This window comes from Bubalus bubalis, chromosome 18 (assembly GCF_019923935.1).
Source record: "Bubalus bubalis isolate 160015118507 breed Murrah chromosome 18, NDDB_SH_1, whole genome shotgun sequence".
Classification (NCBI taxonomy): Eukaryota; Metazoa; Chordata; class Mammalia; order Artiodactyla; family Bovidae; genus Bubalus; species Bubalus bubalis.
Genome location: NC_059174.1, coordinates 15,070,876 through 15,087,306, shown reverse-complemented (window position 1 = coordinate 15,087,306; position 16,431 = coordinate 15,070,876). Strand labels below are relative to the sequence as shown.

The following is a 16,431-nucleotide window of genomic DNA, read 5'->3' as shown; positions in this document are numbered from 1 at the left end:
GAGTGAACTCCGGGAGTTGGTGATGGACAGGGAGGCCTGGCGTGCTGTGATTCATGGGGTTGCAAAGAGTCCGACACGACTGAGTGACTGAACTGAACTGAGATATCTAATTAAAGTTAATTTAAGAAAACTAGGTATCTCAAGGAATTTAACAATTTTCTACATATGGAAAGATGCAAAATCTGGGCTTACTGAAATCATTCCTTTGCTATGCACCTCAGCTATCTGGGTCCAGTATCCTATGACTTCACATCCCGAATTTCCTCAGAGATCACCATAGGGAGTGGCTACAGCCTGGTGGCTGCTAGATGTCAGGTATTTGCTTCCTTCCTAAGTTCCCTTTGACCTACCAGCTCACTGTTGGTGGTGGCTGAAGTTGCTGATGACTGTGACATCCTTTGTTTACTGATATGTCAGGAAATATTCCATTTCTCAGAGGCATCACATCTGCAGACCTCTGGCCATGGGAGTGGGCATGAAGGGTGAGTGTACTCTCTCTAGGTCTTTCTAGGATATAACCACTGGCCAGATGTGCCTGATTCTGGTCCCAGTCTGTCCTGGCTGCAATGAAACCTTGAATGAAATGCTTTCCCTGGGAGAATGGCATTGAAACATGTATAATATCATATATGAAACGAGTTGCCAGTCCAGGTTCAATGAACGATACTGGATGCTTAGGGCTGGTGCACTGGGACGACCCAGAGGGATGGTATAGGGAGGGAGGAGGGAGGAGGGTTCAGGATGGGGAACACATGTATTCCTGTGGTGGATTCATTTTGATATATGGTAAAACCAATACAATATTGTAAAGTTAAAAAATAAAATAAAAAAATAAATAAAAATTTATAACAAAAAAAAAGAAAGAAGAAAAGTGAAAGTAAAATAAATAAATAAATTTACTTAGAAAAAAAAAAGAGAAATGCTTTCCCTTTCTTTACCTCAGTTTCCCCATCTTTACTAATCAACATTGATTGAATTCACTGTTTTACTTGTAAATACAGTTTATTTGGGAACTTCCCAGTGGCTCAATCAGTAAAGAATCTTCCTGTGATGCAGGAGACATGGGTTGGATCAGGAAGATCCCCTAGCGAAGAAAATGGCAACCCACTCCAGTATTCTTGCCTGGGAAATCCCATGGACAAAGGAACTCAGTGGACTACAGTCCATGGGGTTGCAAGAGAGTCAGACACAACTTAGCAACTAAACCCCCATCAGTGGCTCAGAGGTATAGACTCTTCCTGAAATGCAGGACACCCGGGTTTGATTCCTGGATTGAGAAGATCCCCTGGAGAAGGAAATGGCAACCCATTCCATTCAATATTCTTGCCTAGAGAATTCCATGGACAGAGAAGCCTGGCAGGCTACAGTTTATGGGGTCTCAAAAGAGTTGGACATGACTTAGGGGCTAAACAACACTTTATTTATAGTATCTTTGAGTCCTAATACTCATTCCTTAAGGCAGGTACTCACTTTGTCCTTGTCCTCCATGTTGTTATAAATTTTACAACCTGAGGCATGGAGAGGTCAAAGGGCATCCCTATAGGGCACAAGACCAGTGGGTGGCAGAGCTACGGTTTGAGCAATCTAAGCACAACCCCCGTGTTCTGGCTTGCCGACTCAGGAGGCCAAAAGGGGAATTCTTCAGTCCAGCAGGAGCCCCAGGTCCTCTTTTCACAAGGGACTTGGGGGATGAGGAGAGAGAGCAAGCCTGGAAAGCACTTGCCAGCTTCATACCATTCAGGGAGGCCCAGGAGTAGACAAGGAAGGCTGGGGACCCTTCAAGCTGTGGAGTGAGAGCCCCCAGGGGCTTTCACAGACAACACAGCCTTGGGCCTGGAGCAATGGCCAGAGGCTGGTTCATAGACATCTTCACCTCCCCCACCCCTCACCCCAAGATGGCTGTGGCCTCCTTCCTCTCAAAATCTCAAAGCCCCAAAGTGAAACAGGAGGGAATGGGGCAGGGTACAATCTTTAAATACATCCAAGATGGTAGATGAGTTGACTTCCACTAGACCTTAAGCCTCAGTATACTCTCACCGTGACACAACAGCAAGCTAAGTGACACACCCACAGATGACATGACAGTTCCAAGGCCAACCATCAAAACCCAAAAGTGGACAGTGCCCCAATTCCTGGACATCTCTGTCTCTTCCTCAAAATAGTTGGAATAACCCTTCCACTCATTAGCCTATGAAATTACTCAGCCCATGAAAACTAAGGGCCTTTCACCTTAAAAGGTGGCCCACACTCTGTCTGTGGAGTGTTTCTCTCTAAATAAATCCACTTCTTACCTATCACTTTGTCTCTCATTGAATTCTTTCTACAACAAGATATCAAAAACCTGAGCATCATTAGGTCCTGAAACCAGCTATGTGATCTCATTTGGAAGACTGAGGCTTTGGCTTAGGTTTTGGCGAGATCCAAGTCCTAATCTGAGGTGAACAGTTTCAACAGGGCCAGCCCCACCAGTCACCTGAGCATTTCCCGGTAGTGCAGTGGTCTTGGGCTTCAGCTGAGGACTCAGCCTCCGCTCACTTGTCCTTCCCTGGGGCTCTTTTGCAGGCAGGGGGACCTACGGGCCCTGCTGCCAAGGAGGGGGGGTGACAGCAAGAACTAGTGGCCCATCAGGGCTGTCCCCATTCCCCCCAGACATGTCTCGAAGGGAGAGACCCAGGAGGCCCTGGACACTGGTGCAGATGGAAAGAGACTCCAGTCCCTGTCACATACACACTTCCTGGGGAAACCACGCTGAGGACTGTGGTTTCAAGAGAGAGAAACCTGGATCCAACAAGCTCCAGATGAAGGGGGTTTATTGGAAGCTACTGGGGCTTCTCACCACTCATGCGCCTCAGGGACAACTAGAATAAAAGACTCAAATACTACAGGGTGCGGCCCACCCGGCCCTGCCCTGTTGCTACATCTGTCTTCCCGACTTCCTCCACACGGGAGTGACCTCAGATGGCCTACGCCAGCAGCGGCCTGAAGCAGGGTTTCGATTCCTGGCCAGAGGCTGAGTCCAGGCCACAGTGGTGAGAGCATTATATGCTGGTTCTAGACCAGTGGTCAGTGATCAGGCCTTGGCTCTTTGACTTTGAGGAAAAGAATTCCCACAAAGACAAAAAGGAGTGAAACAAAGTATTTATTAGGATAAAAAAGAGTACAGCACCTCTGGATAGACATACAGGCAGACTCAGAGAGAGCTGGGCCCTCATGGAGGTTTAAATCACTTTCTTTGGGGTTTCCTTTGGCCAATTATTTTGATTTGCCTGGTTCAGAGTCCATATTTGGAATATCTCAGGATCTTCCCGTGTGTGTACGTGCATCTCTTAGGCAACATGGATTCTTCTGAAGAGGCCTATGGGTAGTCATCATCACTTGCCTTTTGACCATCAGGGAACATTCATTTCTCCACATGTGTAGTCAGGGAGGTCTTCTGACTTTGAGAATGAGAAGTACGTGGTCTCTTATCTTCTATCAGAGCAGGGCCCAGACTCCTCTCCCGATTTTTCTGCTATTCTCATCTCGAAGTATTAATCCATAGGGAACAAATCTCCAATTGCTCCTCTGGGGTGAGGAGGAGGCCCAACAACCTCCAGCCTCAGGAAATACAAGGCTGCCACAGCTCCAGCCATCACCAGAGGGGGACTGCTCTCTTGCCTTACTTCCAGCCTGTCAAATCCAAGAAAGGGGCTTTGATTGGCCAAGCTCGTGTCAGTAGCCCATTCCTAGCCCAATCAGGTTGCCGAGAGGGCAGGACAACATGACATGGGCAAAGCCATTGGCTAGAGAAGGAAACTGGAGAAGGAGACTCACTGAGGGCCAGGAAGTCAATTCAGTTGTTTGTATCAGTTACACCTCTGTGAGATTTCATTTCCTCACCAGTGAATTGATGCTGATGTCAGTGACCACTTCATGGGTGGTTGTGGTTTAATGATAAGGTAGTGAAGTAAATAGTTTGGTGCCTAGAAGTAATCCACAAATGTTGGCTTTATTATTGTTGATGTTAATAGGATTTGCGGTAGCTAAGTGAGGAATAAGGTTCCCACTGAGAAGGTTGTGGGTGGAGCAGGGCCTCAGCTGTCGGTCCTGCCTGAACCCCAGTACTCTTGACGTCACTCAGTGGCCCGTTAACACGCCCCAGGCAGCAGAGAGGAGGGCTCCCTCCCCAGCTGAACCCCACCCCACCCCCATCTCAGTGTCTTGGTCATCAAACGGACAACAATCCAGACTTGTTTTCCTTTGCTACAGTTGCGAGCAGCAAGCATGAAAACCTGCGAAGGGGAAACTGCAACGTGTTACTAACACTTTATTGTGGTTATTAATTATCAGCTCCAGAAAACTGCTGGGATTATGAGCGGGTATTTTCCCCACGTTTCCTCTAAAGGCCATTACAACGAGGGAAGCCAAGCAGACTTAATTTGCTAATGCCAGCCACTAAATTATGCAAAACCAGATCTGCTAATGAATTTCTCCCCTCTGGCTGCCAGTGCTGATTAATTTGGGGTGCCTTGTTGGAGGGAGAGGCAGGGAAGGGGCCCAGTGCTCAGCTCCCTCTTCCACACCCAGGCAGCCTGCACACGCCCCCTGGATGAGGGCCTCTTAAGATGTGACTCCCTACCCGAGAGGCCTCGAGGGGGCTGAAGAGCTTCTTTGGTAATTCAAGATGGTTTTCGGTTTCTTCCGTTTGAAAAGAATCACATAGCTTATTTCAGAGGAAGAAAAAGAACACCTTTGAATTAAATGCGAGCCCACAAATGACTTCTCTCTTTCTCTGCTTTATTTCTGATGACTATTTATAGATCTGAGTCCCATCACTGCAAATGAAGGACCTTTTCATTCTCCCTCAGCCTCCACTGCTCCCATCCCAGCTTGTGAGGATGATGGTCATTGAGGGGCTCAGCTGAGGCTCCCCTCCTGACAAGGAGCTCCTCCAGGAGAGGGGTGGGGCTGCATGCCCAGGGCCAGGTAAGGCAGGCACAGGCCTCATATCCACCTGGTAAGTCATGGCAAGCTAAGGAAAAACGCTTGGCTTACTTGGGCCAAAGAAGGTAGTTTATCAGAAGGATGCAGGCAGTTCACAGATGAAGAGAAAAGCCTGATGGCCTTTCCCAGCCTTGGAAAGGGCAGGAGCGGGGCAGCCTGGGGACCCAGGTGACAGGAATTGTGTTTTCAAGGCGCAGTTCTTCCCCAAGGAAATCCAACCAGTCCATCCTAAAGGAAATCAGTCCTGAATATTCATTGGAAGGACTGATGCCGAAGCTGAAACTCCAATACTTTGGCTGCCTCATGCGAAGAACTGACTCACTGGAAAAGACCCTGATGCTGGGAAAGATCGAAGGCAGGAGGACAAGGGGACAACAGAGGATGAGATGATTGGATAGCATCACCGACTCAATGGACATATGTTTGAGTAAATTCTGGGAGTTGGTGATGGACAGGGAGGCCTAGCGTGCTGCAGTCCATGGGGTCGCAAAGAGTCAGACACGACTGAGTGACTGAACTAAACTGAACTGAGATACTCCCCAGTTGTTCTTAGCTGAAGTGGTTCAAATCCCTCAGTGCCAACCCTGTGTGTGACCTTGGCTGGGTTTCTGAATCTGTCTGGGGCTAATTTATTCTGTGAAATGGGGCTCACAGAGCCTTTCTCCCTATCTCTCACAGTTGCTGTGTGTATAACCCAGATGCCAGCTGCAGTTAGACACTGTTCTTTGAAATTTAAATTAAATTGGCTAGGACTTCAATCCCTTGTGAACAGGAAATCCAATATTTTCCCCCAAGATTTCTGTGACTCCCTGGGATGGCTGCACTCAGGGCCACCTCCTGCCCCTGCTGGCCTCTCCTGCTCATTCGTATCTCACTCCCGTGGCTGTTGTGGAGTCTGCTCAGCGCTGATCCCCACGTGCAACTCAGCACCTCCCTAAAGGCTCCCAGGAGACATTTACGTGTGAGACTTTACTGAAAATGGGGGCCGGGGAAGAGGAGGTTTACTCTGTCAATCACAAACAACCACATATAGCATATTAGACTGTTTTCAAAGACACAGAGAGGCAATGTAGCCTAGTGGTTAATAGCTCAGGCACTGGGAGGGGGCCCGTGGAGGCTCAGATCCAAGCATTGCCACTTACTGGGCATGTGGCCTGGAACAAGTGACCTCATATCACTTCCCTACAGAGTGAGGATTAGAAACTTCATGATGTGTGTGTGTGTGTGTGTGTGTGTGTGTGTGCATGCACGTGCACCACTTATGATGCGCCCAGGACACAGTAAGTCGTATAAGGGTTACAGACTCTTGTGAAGAATCAGCCTCCTGCCTTCTTGCCTGGCACTGCCCACCCCACCTCCTTTCCTCTCCTCTGTCCCAGTCCCACCTGAAGTCTCCTTGCATTTCTTACGTAGAGCGGTAGGATGCCTCTTTGCTTCACTGTCACCTTCTAAACCAGGATATCACCTTCCACCTCTGAACTGTTTCATCAAGGGCTTTCCTAAAGTTGGTCTCCTCCTTTTGCAGTGCCAGTCATCAAAATAATTGTTTCATATTCAATGCATGAAGAGTGTATAAATGTGAAAACGCTTTGAAAACCCCAAAGCACAGCCCACAGATGAAGGGTCATTTACCTGTTTCTACAAGTACCCATTTTGTGGGCAAAGCTTCCTCGGAGGTACCTAAGTTTCTCTTGGCTCATGTTACTGACATCCATCTCTTCCCATTGTTGGTCATGAGTAAGATGGTAAGGATTTTTCTGAAAGAATCCTTTTCGGGCTCAAAAGGAACTCAGTCCCCTGAAACTAAACAAATCTATCTCTAACCACCCCTTCCCAATTTTTAAACTTCTTACTGGAAAATAATTTACATAGAGAAAGTCATGTCATCAACTTTCACACCTGCACCACCAGCCCTGCGCTCAAGACACAGACAATGACCCAGTCCCAGAAGCGTCCCTGTGTTTCCTTCCATCTGACCCCAAAGGGAGCCCGCCAGCCATCCTGACTGCTACCAGCTCCCTCAGCTCTGCCTGCTTCTGACCTTTACGTGCACGGAGTCTTACCTTGTACACGATACTGCGTCTGGCTCCTTCCCTACATGTCTGTGAGATTCACGAATATTCCTGCAGGTCCCCGTTGCTGCACAGAACTCTCTCCTGCGCAGTGTCTACTGCTGATGAACACTGGGGTAGTTCCCACTGCTTTGGACATTCTAGTTGTTTTTCAGCACACATATGGACGTATTTCTGTTGGGTATATACCTAGAAGTAAAACTGTTGACTCACTGGTACCCTTGTGTTCATTTTAAATAAAAGTTGCCAAGTATTTTTCTTCCCACCTTCTTTTCTGAGCATCTGCTCTCAGACCACATTCTGCAGGTCATACCCTAAACAGCAGTGCTGGGATTGGAGTCTATGCTCAGAGGCTGACCTCCTAACCAATAGGCCACACTGCCCTCCCATGTTTCTGAGAACAAAGACTCTAGTATACGACAGAAAGCTGTGTGTAGATTGCAATGTAAACCTCCAAAAGAGGAATCCAGAACTTAGGGGAACAAAACATTCTATAACGTGCAGTGGGCATGTCTGCTCTTCACTCCAAAAGGAAACACTACCACTCTCTTCTAAGGTTGTTTGCTATTCAAGCATCCTAGAAATGACCATCTGGAAAGAACGCAATCAGTGCCTGTGCTCACGAAATGTGCAAAGTGCAAGAGACCCTAGAGGATTATCTCTAACACCCAGCTCCTCGGCCTGGAGGCTGGGCTCTGGCCACCTGCAGCATCTGCTGCCTCCATCCCCAGCAGAGGTGCTTGGGGTGTAACACAGCTGGAATGCCTGGGAGCTGGCCTGGAGGGGTTGCAGTGCCATCTGAAGGACACCAGCTGCTGCCACGCTTGGGGGCGGGGGGCACACCAAGGCCTCAGCCCAGGCCCTGCAGGGCTCTCCCCGTCTCTCCTCTGCCCTTTGCCTCCCCCTCCTTCATCTCTGCTCCCCTGACCCTCTCTTTCTCCCTGTACTTTACCATCTTTTCATTGCTGCTTCTCCTTCCCTCCTTCTTGCCTTTCATGTATCTCTCTTACTTTCCTTCTCGTGCTTTCTCTCTGGATGATTTTATCTCAGGGACTGTGAGACTTTAAAGGACAAACTTTAAAAAACAAATTAAACAAACAGGAACCACAAATGTGAGGAAGCAAGCAAGTGAGGCTCACCCACAATCCCCCACCCAGAGATAACCACCGTGAACACCAACTCCAGAGTTTTATACACACACATGTCCGCACCTATCAACACACTTCCTACCAAATTGGGACCCTAAGTAGACAGAGCTCACACTTCCTGGCTACTCCAGAGAAGGGGAAGCTTATGGAAGGAGCTGAAGGAAGACTTTCTTCCCCTTGAGAAAAAGAATGAGAAGGAATCCAGGACCACTGCAGGCTGCCCAGAGCGTTGAACTTCCAGGGCCCAGACAATCCTAAGCCCCCTCTCCCAGCCCATTCCTGTCAGCAGGGTGAGGCCAGGGGCAAAGTGGCAGTGGGGGGGTCCCAGGACTGGCCTGGGGCAGAGAACCACATGTGAGCCCTCAACCCCGAGCAGAGGCCAGATCAGAGGCGTGTGTTGGGGGCAGGAAGGTAACAGGTCTGGTGCGTGTGTGCACATGCTCACACAGCAGCCACTGGGGTCCCTGCCACGGCCGCACAATTCTCTTTTCTTTGACTCAACTCTGGACTGATTCCCACCCTTAGATGTGTCTCACTTTCAACCCAATCGCAGGCTGGGCTGGAAGGGCAGCCTGACTAGACAGACCAGGGAGACCTCCAGGGTTGGCCTGGGGCCTTTGTGTCTCTACATTTTCCCTGTTACAAACATTCCATTTCCAACGTTCCTGAAGGATAAGGATTGTCACAAGAAACTCAGACAACAGCAGTATCACAGAATGTTGGACGTTCTCCCTACCCTCCCCTTCTTCAATTCCACTCCCCGTGAAGGTGACCACCAGAGACAGCGGTTAATACACTCTCAGAGTTATCCCTCACAGAAACAAAAATATGAGCCCACGGACATTTTGTTCCCAGTGCACTGGCCTGCAGAGTTCCACAACTTCCCTTTCACTCACTCATCAAAGCTTCGGAGGCATTTTGCCAGGTCAGCACACACAGAGCTACTTCGCAGTCGAGAGGGCTGCTCAGAGAGAGAACCCCGTCAAGATCTGGCAGGTAAGAACTATCAGTCTTTCCACATCTGCGTGTCCTGGGCACTGTTCACAGCCTGAGCAAGACTCAGAGAGGCCTATGCTCACAGTCCCTACCTTCCAGCTGTGCGGCCCTGGAGAGGTCACTCAACCTGAGGGCCTGCCCGTGGTGCTGTGGGGATTAAGTGATCCTCTGTGTGGGAGGCTTGGCAGAACACAAAGGGTGCACGACTGTGGGAACCATGACAGTTACCCCAGAAACAGACAAGCGAGGGGAGGAGCGGCTGGAGGCATGCAGCCTCTTCACTCCGCTTGTTTCCAGTTTTCCACAGTGTTCTCATTTATTCCACAAACAAGATCACTTTCCTCCTGATGCACTTATCAGATCACTCCATTTGGAGTGTTAGTCTGAAAAAGGCTGTTAGTCTGACCACTCTCTGTGGTCACCTCGGGCAGCACTTGGGGTCCCTGAACCTTGCCTCCTGTCTCTAAAATGCAGAAATGGAGAAATCAATCCCATCCCTCAGCTGCCTAGATGACAGAAGAAACTTCCTATAGAAGTGCTCTGTAAACTGAGGTCTTGTGGACCTAGGGGGGAATTGTGTGGGGTACAGGCCATGCCCCACTAGAAGGTTCCCTCTTGTGAGGATAGAAACATGGACTCAGTAAACGCTAGCTGCATAACGAAGAAACCTGCTCACCTGAAATAAGAAAATTAAAGCCCTGGGTCCCTAGAATATTTAGCAAACGGACAGGAGGGAAGAGGAAATGTTGATCACACCTAGAGTGTGTCTCCTGCCTTCTCTCCTCTCCCTTCACTCTTTCCTCCTTCCCTCCCTCCTTTCCTCCTTTTATTCAACACACTGTCCTGACTTTTAGGGGAAGAAGAGATTAACAATGACACTAGCCGACAGCTCCTCATTATTGCACACATTTTGTGGTTTACAAAGCACTGTCACATGGTCATATGCTTTCTCTTTTGACCACTGAGATTCAAATTTAACTAGGCCATCCAGTGTTTTGTCTGACAACCCAACACCCAGCCTCTAGGAGACCTCCCCTCAGCTCCCACAGGCCCGACCCAGGGCTTCCCAGTGAGATAAACGCCCCTTTCTGGTTCATCTGGAGTTCATTGACCCTGAATATTCATTGGAAGGACTGATGCTGAAGCTAAAACTCCAATACTTTGGCCACCTGATGCGAAGAACAGACTCATTAGAAAAGACTCTGATGCTGGGAAAGATTGAAGGCAGGAGTAGAAGGGGACGACTGAGGATGAGATGGTTGGATGGCCTCACTGACTTGATGGACATGAGCTTGAGCAAGCTCTGGGAGTTGGTGATGAACAGGGAAGCCTGATGTGCTGCAGTCCATGAGGTCGCAAAGAGTCGGACACGATTGAGCAACTGAACTGACATTGACCCAGGCTTCAGAAATGGCCCAAGCATCCCCCACCTGCCCAATGGCTGTGAAGAGAGCCCTGTGCCAGACTCTGGGGTGAGATGACCTGGCAGGGTCAGCCCTGGAGAACCTCAGTAGGAGAGGAAGGATGCATCCATGAGCAACACTGTTAACAGGCGACAAGTGCCAAGTACATCCATGATGTGGAAATTGAGGTCTGAAAAAGAAGTTATACTGTCTAAGTGTGAAAGCCATGGTATGATTCCTACACCACTTTCACTATGCCTCTCTCTTTCTGAAACGTTCCCCTTCCCTCCTGTGCCCTCCTACCCCTTCTCCTTCCCAGGCTTCCCTCTAGACCACCATCGGCACCCCGAATGCTTGGTTCTCAGTGCTTCCCTTCCTGGGGGGCCATTCGTTCTCTTTCAACCCGTGTTTCATCAAGCGTCTTTCGTGTGTCAAGCCCTGGGCTGGACCGCTGAGATCACCACGTGGGTCCTGACGCAGCGAGAACAGCGGCCTGTCCTCTCTCCTTTACCCTTCTTCCCTTCCGCCTTGCCTTTCCTTCTTCTTTCCTTCCTCCCTCCTTTCTTCTCTCTTTCCTTTCTCCATCCCTCCCTCCATCCCTCCATCCAGTCCCGTACTCCCTGCCCACCGCCTAAGTGCACCTCTGAGCCCCTTGCTCTCATGGGGCTTTCAGGAAGACCCCTCGCTGCCACAGAGGAGGGGATGTACCCTCGGTTTTCTCTCCTCGTTTAGTTTCAGAGCAAAAAAAGAGAACATCTAACCTGAATGAGACGCAGGGCGTTTTCCTCCCGGTGGCGGAGAATCATTTCACAAGCCAGCGCGCCCTCTGGTGGCCAGAGTCGGGGCCCGGCCGTGGTTGCGTTACCCCGACGAGCTCAGGAGGCTGGGCTTCCCGCGGCATCGCTTCGCCCTCGCTCCGCGCCCCCGCTCTCCTGGTCCCTAGGTGCCACCTCCTCCTGGAGCCTTCCGCCCCAGCCCACCTCAATTCGGGAGTCAAAGGCGGCACTCGTACTTGGAGCTTCCCACGTTGTAACAGTGTTGCGCTCCCACGGAACTGGAACCAGGGGTTCACCCAGGCAGACCCTGCCAGGTCGTCTCACCCCCCAGAGAGTCTGGCACGGGGCTCTGTTCACAGCGGTTGGGCTAGGGGTCGGGGATGGGGGATGCTTGGGCCATTTCTGAAGCCCAGATCAATGAATTCCAGATAAACCAGGAACCAGGCATCACTGGGAGGACCTGGGCCAGGGCTTGCTGGAGCTGAGGGAAGTCTCTCAGAGGCTGGGTATTAGGTTGTCAGATAAAACACAGGACATCCCAGTTAAATTTTAATTTCAGATAAACATAAATAAAAAAACATTTTTCCCCCTTTGGTTTAAGTCCCAAATACTGTAGGGTGCACACATACTTAAGCTAAAAAATGTTTTTGTTGTTCGTTTGAAATTTGAATTTAAGTGATGTCCTGTAATTTATTTGCTAAATCTGGCGACCCTACTGAGTGTAATGGCCATATGGAGCCCATCTGGACAAGGTGGGGGTGAACTGGAGGGAGGCTGGGCAGGCAGGTCCCCAGAGGAGCCTGGGGCAGGTCAGGTGTGGGGTGCGGGGAGACAGTGGTCTGAGTCCAAATCCTGCTTGGGACCAAAGAGAACAGTAATGCAAACTTCATATTTTTACATGGAATTTATACCCACATCATGGTGGTGAGGTGTGGGTGAAAACAAGGAGAGCCTTGTCTGTTCTCAAGGTTCTGCTCAAATGCTGACCTTTGCAACTGCCCTGCTTCCCTGGGACTGTAATCACACATCCATTGGCAACATTGTTACCAGCCAAATACAGATAGACTTGACCCATGTGGAACTTGAGGACTGAAAAAAAGTTATGCAATGTAAAAGCATCAGTTCAGTTCAGTCCCTCAGTTGTGTCAGACTCTTTGTGAACCCATGAATCACAGCACGCCAGCCCTCCCTGTCCAGCCCTACCATTCCTTCACTACTTTTACCATTCCTCTCTCTTCCTGAAGTTTCCCCTCGTTCCTGTCCCCTCCCACCAGTGGCCCTCCCTTCAACATCTTCAAACTTGTGTCTGCAGGGCACACCAGCACATACCACAACCAAAAGCACCTAGAGGGTATCATCAATAATTGGTGTGAAACGAATGGATGTCAAGAGGAAAAGTTGTCACCTGGGAGGGCTACCTCCAGGCCTACCTTGTAAGGTAGGTAATTGGTGTCAAGTCCCTAGAATGATACCTGGCAACCCAGTCAGTGCTTTGTAAACCTCAGCGCTTTCTTCCATGACAGCTGTTAAAACACTGATTCCTTAGGGGCATAGCCACTGATTTTTCTCCTGGAATGATATTGCATTCCACTGTTTTCCCACCTTTGATGGCACCCTTTCACATGACATTTTTGGGGAGATTTCCTTTGCTTTCTGAACAAGGTGAGTCTTGAGAACACAGTGTGATCTCACATTCCCTCAGAGAAACAATCTCCTGGCCTCATTTCCCCGTGACCATGGCTGTGCATCTATGTTTCTAGCAGTATTAGAGCTCATTTATAATGATTTACAGTAATTACATTGGACAGGAGTTTGATGGCCATTAGGCCTCTTTATTTGGCTGAAAAACATTTGAAGCGTGAAGCTGTGTGAGAGAATCAGCGCCAGCACCATCACGAAACATCCTTGTATTTGGAACCAATTGAGAGTGTCATTTTTGATATTGCAAATTATCCATCTTCGGATTCCAAGTCCTTGGTACCTGTGCTCTCCTGCTCTGGTATCGGGAGGACAGCCAGCGGCTGCAGGCCTGGCCCGGGAGTGAGCAGACAGGCCAGCACCAGCCCTGGGAGCTGAGTTCCCAGGGGATGCTGGGTCACCTAACACTCGGCATTTTCACCAGCATCATTCCACCTCCCGTGAGCAGCAAGGCCCTAGGATAGATGGAAATGCCATCTAAAGTCTCACTTCAGTGTCCGCTCCTCTTCCCTCCACTCACAGAGTGAAAGGGTAGCCAGGACTGCCACCGGTTGGTACACATCAATGCCAGCTATTTGGGGCTGGCACTCATGCCAAACCTGATGCTCAGTATTTGAATATCACTCAAGCAGAATGGCCATGGAACTGGCTGTGAAGAATCTCTCAAGCTGTGACTATACCATGCCAAAAATGCTGGTTTGAAAAGGAAAAAATTAATCAACAGGCCAGATGTTTAATATTCCACAATGACAAATAGAATGTATTTCATCTAGATGTTTCTGTGTAAATATACTCGGGCTTTTTTTCAGATCACTGCAACCTGCCCACACCAACACCTAAGAGATGGTTTCATATGTGTACATTTTTATAAACACAGGAAAAAAGTAGATTCTGCCCAGGAAGAATTGAAGTAAGGCCATGAAAGTGCAAGACTGACCCACAGCCACTGCCGTTATTGTGACTGCCCCTGGAAGGGCGCAAGGGCCTCTCCGCTCTCTCCAGGGCCCCATGGGGAAATGTCTCTTTCTAAAAGCAAGAACAGCAAGTGCCATATGGTTTGTTTTACCATCATTTTAATGGGAAAGAACAATAAGGGAGCGATTACGGGGCTGAGGAGCTAGCTGCCTGGGCCTGGCAGGTCCGATTCATTTATCCTCCTTTTTGTTGGAAAACTCAGACTGACTTTAATGATGAGAAATAAAGTGGCTTCCAGCAGCCTCTCTCCACACTAATGGAGCCTGGGCACCCTTTCTTTAAATAGACATTGAAATATGCAAGAGTATCTATGTCATATGAACACCCCCGGACCGAGTTTTGGACACTTTAACTGCTCTCGGTAATTGGATTCTGTACAACTTCAGCCATTTCGCTGTCTCCATTTGCTGGGTGAAATTCATTGTTTTAATATTCACAGTAAACTTAAGGTTTCATTTCACAGAGAAAACCTATGAAACAGAAACTGGAGATAAGGATGGGAAAACTACTTTAGTGTTTGCGTGGGTAACTGTAGCATTTCCCTCTCTTTCTGCCTCTGCCTGGGCTGGGGGAGTGCTTCTGGGGCCAGCAGATATTGATGGTTTCAGGTCATCTGCTCCCTGTTTCTTCCAAGGCTGGGACGGGAAGCCATTTACCTGAGCCTGGGGAGGGTGATGGCTTCAGCCTCCCTCCAGAGAGATGGCACAAACCTGCAGGCAGGTGTCCACCTGAGTGCCCTGGTCCGGAAGCCAGGGTCCGAGGAGCAGGGACCAAGGCTTTAGTTAACTGCACACCCTCAGTGCTGACCACTGTCCTCACCCCAGCTGTGGACAGTGGATGCCTGGCTTCCTAGAGCCCGCTGCTCTCTCTCCCTGGTACTTCCATCTCCACCCACAGCCAGACATTTCCTCTGAGCCTAAGAGCCAAAATTCCTACTGCCTTCTTGACATCTCCACGTGGATGAGTCAAGCTCAACACGTGCAAACCAAACTCCAGTGCTTCCCCCACCTACTCCCATTCCAGTGCTCCCTGTCCCGGGGAACTGAAAGTCCCAGAAACCTGAAAGTCACCTGTGTCCTTTTGAAATTATCCTTGTCCAACCTGTGTCCCTAAGAACAGATCATGTTGTAATGACGCTGGCATACTTCCAACCTCCAGGATCTACATGGAGAAACCAGGGGAATCCATTCTTCTAGGCAGGGCAGGATGGAAACGCCAGGAAGAACACTCCAGGAGCAGCCTTTGGCCATTGACTGATGGCACTCTGATTCTTCGGAGCTGTGTGTTTTATCTCATTTCACCGAGCTTCCTGCAGGATTAAGCTCCAGTTGCCCAAAGGCAGGATGGGCTTCACCGACTTTCAATGTGCATGGGACTCCATTGTTTAAAGGGCCCTGCGTTTGGCTCAACACTCTGCTGCTTTCATTCTGAATTTCTCAATAATTTATGATTACAAGGCCTCACATTTTCATTTGCACCAGCCCTGCAAATTGCACAACTGGTCCTGCTAAAAAGGCAGCTGGCTTGAGAAGACACTGGCTGCCTTCCTTCCTTCCTTCCATGTCTCTCTTCCCCATTCACCTGTTTGTATTTCCTGAGCCCAAATAAACTACTTGACATGAAGTCCTTGTCTCAGGGTCTGCTTCTGGGGGGAAGCTGACACTGACATATTCATTTCTCCAGAATCTGTCCACTGCCCCTGGTTTATCCTCACCTCACCATGGCACTGTCCCTCCTGGACTACGGCAGTGGCCTCCCAACTGGTCTCTCCATGTCCACTTCATTCCCTCCAACTCCTTCACAGTAGCCAGAGGGCCTGGTGGTTGGTGGGTTTGAATATAAAGTTAATCATATCACTTTCCTGCTTGAAACATTTTAAGGGTTAATTGCTGAAGCTGGGTGATGGTATTAGGTACCATGAAAGTAATGAAGGTTTCATACCCTGAATTTAAATCATTATAACTAGGCTCAACACATTTAATTAATCAAAATAGGAACCATTACAACCATCACATTTTTGCCAATGAGAGATAAGTTTATTTCTGTAGCATAAAAATCTGTTTCAGGATTTGATGAACTCTTAGAAAGCATTTTCTGCCTCCTGCTGGCTGTGGAAGCATTTTCCCTGCAAAAAGTTGTCCAGACGCTTGAAGAAGTGGTAGTCAGTTGGTGAGAGGTCAGGTGACTATGGCAGATGAGGCAAAACTTCATAGCCCAATTCATTCAACTTTCAAAGCGTTGGTTGTGCATCGTGCGGTCGGGTGTGGTCTTGGAGAAGAACTGGGCACTTTCTGTTGACCAATACCAGCTGCCGTTGTTACATTTATCAGTGCATCGATTTGCTGAGCATACTTCTCAGATGTAATGGTTTCTCTGGGAT

At 49.1% G+C, this 16,431-nt stretch overlaps 1 long non-coding RNA gene across 1 annotated transcript; it reads right to left on the bottom strand.

Annotated features, from left to right (window-relative positions):
* Positions 1 to 3,118: 3,118 nt before the first annotated feature.
* On the bottom strand, positions 3,119 to 5,288 carry LOC123330248. The gene is made up of 2 exons (XR_006546003.2): positions 4,619 to 5,288; positions 3,119 to 3,669 (listed from the first exon to the last, which is right to left on the bottom strand). It is a non-coding gene; the product is annotated as an uncharacterized LOC123330248 (long non-coding RNA).
* Positions 5,289 to 16,431: the final 11,143 nt, after the last annotated feature.